This window comes from Gossypium hirsutum, chromosome A06 (assembly GCF_007990345.1).
Source record: "Gossypium hirsutum isolate 1008001.06 chromosome A06, Gossypium_hirsutum_v2.1, whole genome shotgun sequence".
NCBI classification, from domain to species: domain Eukaryota; kingdom Viridiplantae; phylum Streptophyta; class Magnoliopsida; order Malvales; family Malvaceae; genus Gossypium; species Gossypium hirsutum.
The window spans coordinates 122,442,136-122,448,135 of NC_053429.1; the positions used below are offsets into that span (position 1 = coordinate 122,442,136).

The 6,000-nt window shown below is 33.0% G+C and overlaps 1 pseudogene; it reads left to right on the forward strand.

Annotated features, from left to right (window-relative positions):
- The window catches only part of LOC107941435 (MLO-like protein 12), a 40,282-nt pseudogene extending 35,235 nt beyond the window's left edge, over nucleotides 1-5,047 (forward strand).
- The last annotated feature ends 953 nt before the right edge of the window (nucleotides 5,048-6,000 follow it).

A 6,000-nucleotide genomic window follows, 5' to 3' on the forward strand; every position in this document is an offset into this window, starting at 1 on the left:
CTTAAAATGTTTGGGAGGGTGGACCGAAAACTCTTTGACAATGCTGTTAGAGCTTTTGAGAGAAATGTTCCCGTTTGCAAAAATCCCTCAATCATGTACAGACATGAAGAAAGTGATAAAAGATTTGGGCCTTGGGTACAACAAAATTCATAGTTGCCCAAATGATTGCATGTTGTATTGGGGTGATAAGAGAAATCAACAGTCTTGTCATGTTTGCGGTAAATCTCGTTGGATGAATAGAGATGCAGAAGATGTTAATGAGGATGAATATGGGCCACAGTCAATAAGGAAGCCGAACAAGATTTTGCGATATTTCCCGCTAATCCCAAGGCTTCAAAGGCTATTTATGTCGTCAAAGACAGCAGAGTTTATGACGTGGCATCATGATCAACGAACGGATGATGGATTATTAAGGCATCCTGCAGATTCTTTAGCATGGAAAGTTGTCTTATTTCGATGTGATTGGGCTGCTGCTAATACTGCTCGCGGAATTAAAAATGATCAGTTTGGTTTTACAATGGTGAATTTCTCTCGATTAATTCACACTGGAGAACATTTGATAGACGAGCCGTATGTATTTTCTTCTCAAGTTAAACAAGTTTTTTACTCGAAAGATCCAATTGACGAGGGTTGGTACGTTGTACTCCGAAACACCACTAGAGACTTGTTTGACATGGGAAATGGAAGTAGAGATGACATCGTTGAAAGATCAGAAACTTTGCCTTTTCCAGAACAAAACTTAAATGAAAATATCCCTAGTACTAGTACACAATTTCAATGGGTTCGTCAGGATATGGACGAAGATATTTACAATTTATGATGTAGTAAGATTTTATGATTTTTTATTTATATGTAATGTTATAATTTTAACATTGGTCATGTTATATAATTTAACTACTTTATATTTACTATTGTTGTTATTTCTTACTAAAATTTTAACTATTTTATGTGTTGCAGGAAAAATGCCTAGAAGAAGATTAAGAGATCTTAGTATTGTACAGAATACTACAAATTCGGAAGAAGTAAGTGCTGAACAGCAGACAGTTGTTGGATCTTCAAGCGTGCCGGAGACACTTGACGAGTCTGTGGAATTTCAAAGTAATGTTAAGTTTATTTTACAAACTGTATTAAATTTTTTTACTGATTTATTTTTAAATTTCAATATAGTAATAATATATTATTTTTCAGCTGAAAATGGTGGGACGCGCAGAGGTCAAGGACGTGCGCTCCTAACAGATTTATATAACTTAAATTCTGTCGAGCGTGTCAAAGTAACTAGAAACAGCCATGGTCAGCCTGTTGAACAAGAAGCTCGACTTTTAGCAGGCTATTTAGGCATTATAGCACGAAATGCCAATATGTTGCCCATCAACTACGAATCATGGCATAACATGTCTGATAGCAATAAAAATCAAGCTCTCTCTAATATTAAGGTAACAAAACGTTAATGTAATTTATAATACTTTGGTTTAAGTTTCATTTATATTTAATTCCTAAACTTGTGTTTTTTAGGAGAGGTTTGCTTTAGAGGTCTCTGATGCCTATATCAAGAAGGCATTGGGTAAAAAATGGAGAGACCATAAAAGCAGTTTGAAAAAAGAATAATTTAAAAAACCCATAAGCCTCGAAGAAAAATTGCAAATTGTCCCACCGGGAATGCTGAGGTACCAATGGGAAGATGCGATTCGATTTTGGAATTCGAAGAAAGGAGAGGTATTATGTACTTGCAAACTCTTATAAATTTTTGGTTTATAGTATTTACTATATTCTTAATAATAATTTCATTATGTAGGACCGTGAGCGAGTTGGAACAAGCAGCAGGCAAAAACAAAAATTTACGCACACGGCAGGGTCGAGAAGTTTTGCTTGTGTAGCTCAGGCTACGGTACTATGGATTTATTAATTCTATCAAGTATTAATGACTTTTTACTATTAAATAATATTTTTACTACTATATTGTAGGAAGCCTCGTCTGGTCAAAAAATTGGACGCCTTCAGCTTTTTGACATTACGCACAGGAAAAAGGATGGAATTCCGATGACATCTGAGCTGCAGAAATTATGGCATATTTACTTAATAAAATTTGATTCATTATAAATATTTATAATATTTAATTATAATGTTTTAATTCGTCGTTTTTATTAGTTTAATTTAAATAATGTTATGTTGTATTCCTTTTTATTGTATATTTCGTTTCTAACTCTTTGACTGATTTATTAGGAGAAACTAAAAGATAAGAAGGCAGAGTATGAAGCAACTGCTTCGACTGATAGTTCTATTAATTTTGATGATATTGATAACAGAATTATTAATGAAGTTTTGGGTCCTGAAAGGTATGGTCGGGTTAGATTTCAAGGATCTGGTGTTAACCCGACCCAATATTTTGGATCCACCTCGCACCAATACATGCCTTCCTGGAGTCAAAGTCAAGCTAAAGTTCAAAGGCTAAAAGATCAGATAGTTCAAATACAAGCTACCACAGATGAGCAAATTTCTCAACTTAGAGCGAGGCAGCAACGCGGGAGGCGGAGGGAGCAGCGAGGGAGGCGGAGCAAAACAGAAAATACAATGAACTCCAGCTACAGATTCAGTCTATGATGACTATGTTCCAGCAATTTTAAAATCCGCCATCTTAGACATTTGTTTTCTTGTAACTTTTAACATTATTGTAAAAAAATTTTGAATATTCATTTACAATTTATATAATATATTTTTCGTATAATTTTGTATTATTTAAATTTGCGGGTTTTGGTTGGATTTCATGGTATATTTGTTGTTTTTGGTTGAATTTCTTACAGGAGGGTTGGATATAGGTGCAAAAATACATATTGCAAAACTGGGCTTTTTTCAAACAAACGCCGTTAATTTTAGCGGTGTTACATATAGCGCCTTTTTTGCGGCTAAAAGTCTGTTTCTGTAGTGCTTTTACCATTGTGGTTAATGTTAATAAATAATTTACCCTTTATGGACAAGGTGGAGATCTTATTTTTGGCTTCCTTTTATCCCCTTAATTGTAAGTACAATACATTTTTCATATATTATGTAATTGCTTTTATGGATTCATCTATTTATGGATATCCTTTTTGCTTTTTACGTAATAAATTAAGATAATATTTAGATTCAGATATCGGTAACATTTGCTTATTTCAGATAATTCTAATGGTTGGAACCAAGCTGCAAATCATCATAACAAAAATGGGATTAAGGACTAAAGAAAGAGGAGGTGTGGCGAAGGGTGCACTAGTGGTTGAACCAGGTGATGAACACTTCTGGTTCAATCGTCCTCAATTCCTTATTCTCATTCACATCATTCTTTTTACGGTAATAATTTTTACTTCAAACTTAATCGATATAATATGAATTTATGTATATATTAAAATTTTATGCAATATAAATATAAATTTAATTAAATCCGAATATGATATAAATACATGGATTAACTTTTGCGGACAGATTTGAATTTATCTAAATATGATTTCATTGTGTAGAATGCATTTCAACTGGCCTTTTTCGTGTGGAGCACGGTAAGCAAAACCTAAACCCTGTGTTTGTTTCCCGAGAAAATGTTCGATTAGCTTATCTAACAATTCTTTCCCCTTCTTTCTCAATCCTTTTTAGTATGAATTTTCCATAAATTCTTGCTACCATGAGAAAATTGAAGATATCATCATCAGAATCTCTATGGGGTGAGTTTTTTTTAATAAAAAATTACGGATAAAAAATCATCTTTTTGGCTCAGATCATAAAATAAATATTAATGATTTGAAAAACAAAATACTGATAATATATATTGTAATTTTCAGGGTCATTATACAAGTTCTCTGCAGCTACGTCACTCTTCCACTCTATGCTTTAGTGAATCTGGTAAGAGTCGAATTTTGGAGAAAGTATTTTATGGACTCTTTTTATTACATTATTTATGATTTTTTCTAATTATTTAATGATATTTCAGTAATTTTTCATAAAATTGATACATAATTTTGGTATTTTTTTTACTTTGCACCCCAAACCCAAAATCGTAAATCTCGAAATCTCAACTTGGACTTTAAACCTTTTGGGTTCATGATTTAAGATTTGAGTTTTAGGATTCAAGGTTTGGATTCAATGTTTAGGATTCAGGATTCAATGTATGAATGACATGGAAAGAATTGCTGAAATATCATTAAATAATTGGAAAAAGATCATGGATTAAGTGGTAAGAGAGTCCATAAAATAATTTCTCCAAATTTTAGATGAAATTTTAATAAATTTAATTTGATATAGTCCTAATTATTGTTTAATAATAATCTTTAAATCTAATTATAAGAATTTATAAAAATGAGTAGTTATTTGACCTAACACATAAACACGTCTATTATTTTTACAGAGTTAAAAAATAAATGTTTTAAACTTAAATAGGTTGAATTGGTCAGACCAAGCACGTCAATTCATCTAAATCGAGTTAATTTATCAGTAAAAATAAATAATTCGATCCTTAAATTTTTTTGAAGGAAAAATATATGTTAATTTATAATTTTTTTAAATTTTGTGTACAGATGGGAACAAAGATGAGATCAACAATCTTCAATCAAAGAATAGCAGAATCGCTTAAAAATTCGCATCGCACAGCAAAGGAAAATACTAAACACGGCAAGCATTCGAATAATACAACACCATTTTCAAGCAAGCCCGCAACTCCAACACATGGGATGTCTCCTGTCCATCTTCTACATGGCTATCCTCGAAAAAGTGAGGAAAGCGGTCATACGTTTGTGACGCATTCAAACTTTGAGAACGACCGATGGGATCCGGTAGATATGTTCGCCAACTCTTCAAGTCACCGTGATATCGATGTTCCTGATGTTAGTAGTGGTGGACTGCAATTGGAAAGGAGGGAAGTCGCGGACGTGACGGTTCAAGAATCTAGAGCTTTGGAAATGGCATCAATGTCACCTCAGATACCTCGAATACAACACGAAATCGATATTAGTTTGTCGAATTTATCCTTTACGAAAAGATGATCGAAACCAAGGATTTAAATTGGGTTAAACAATTCTGAATATCGACGACAAAGAGATTTTTGGGTTAAATTGGGTTAAAGGGTTTTTGGTCAAATTATAAATGAGTTAGGACCCGATTGATCCTAGTTTAACCAAAATCTTAAATATAGTATGGATGTAAATATAAATATAAATATAATTTTGATAGGATTATTAAGGTTTTGGCTACTCAACCTCAAAAAATTACAAAATGGTCATTTAATTATCGAAAGTTTTTATTTAAATCATTAAGCTATTAAAGTTTTTTTTTTCTAAAAGAAAGTTCAACTAGAAAGCTCCAAGCAACGATTTAACGATCAGTTTTGTGGATCAATAGCCATCGACGAATAGAAGAACATACCTTAGATTTAAGTCAATCTAATGATCAATGTAATAGGCCAATTTTGGCCTGGCCCGATTTATAAAAATAAACCAAATGAGTAAAAATCCAAGATTTATTAACAGTCCATTTACATTAAAAGGTCCAAATTTTGTAGGCCCAAAACTAAAAAATCCTAGCCCAAAGAACAACCCGTAGCTTGAACACTCTCAGCCAAGGAAACCCTAGGCGCCGCAGCCTCCATGTGCGTCTTCGGCGCGCGCTCTGCTCGAGGGATGGCTCCCCTGACACCGCTTGCACCAAAATGGCAAGCTTTTGCCCGTTGACCCCCTAAGCCTACAAAACAGAAACAGAAAAGAAAGCAAAGAAGCAAAAACAAAGCAAAACAGTAACAAACAGTAGACTAAATCTTTGTATTCAGCTATAAGAGAGCCTCGAACAAACAATGTTTTTTTTTACAAACACACAATTTAAGCAATAAAAAAACAAAAGGTTGAATCTCGTCTTCTTTTTTATTTTATTTCTTGTTTTCTGTTTTCTTATTTTTATTTTTTGTTTTCAAATTTGTTTAAACAAAAAAAAGAAAAGAAAAAAAGAGACTTACGCCAACCCTGAAGTTGCGTCATCGGAGTTCCTGCTCCG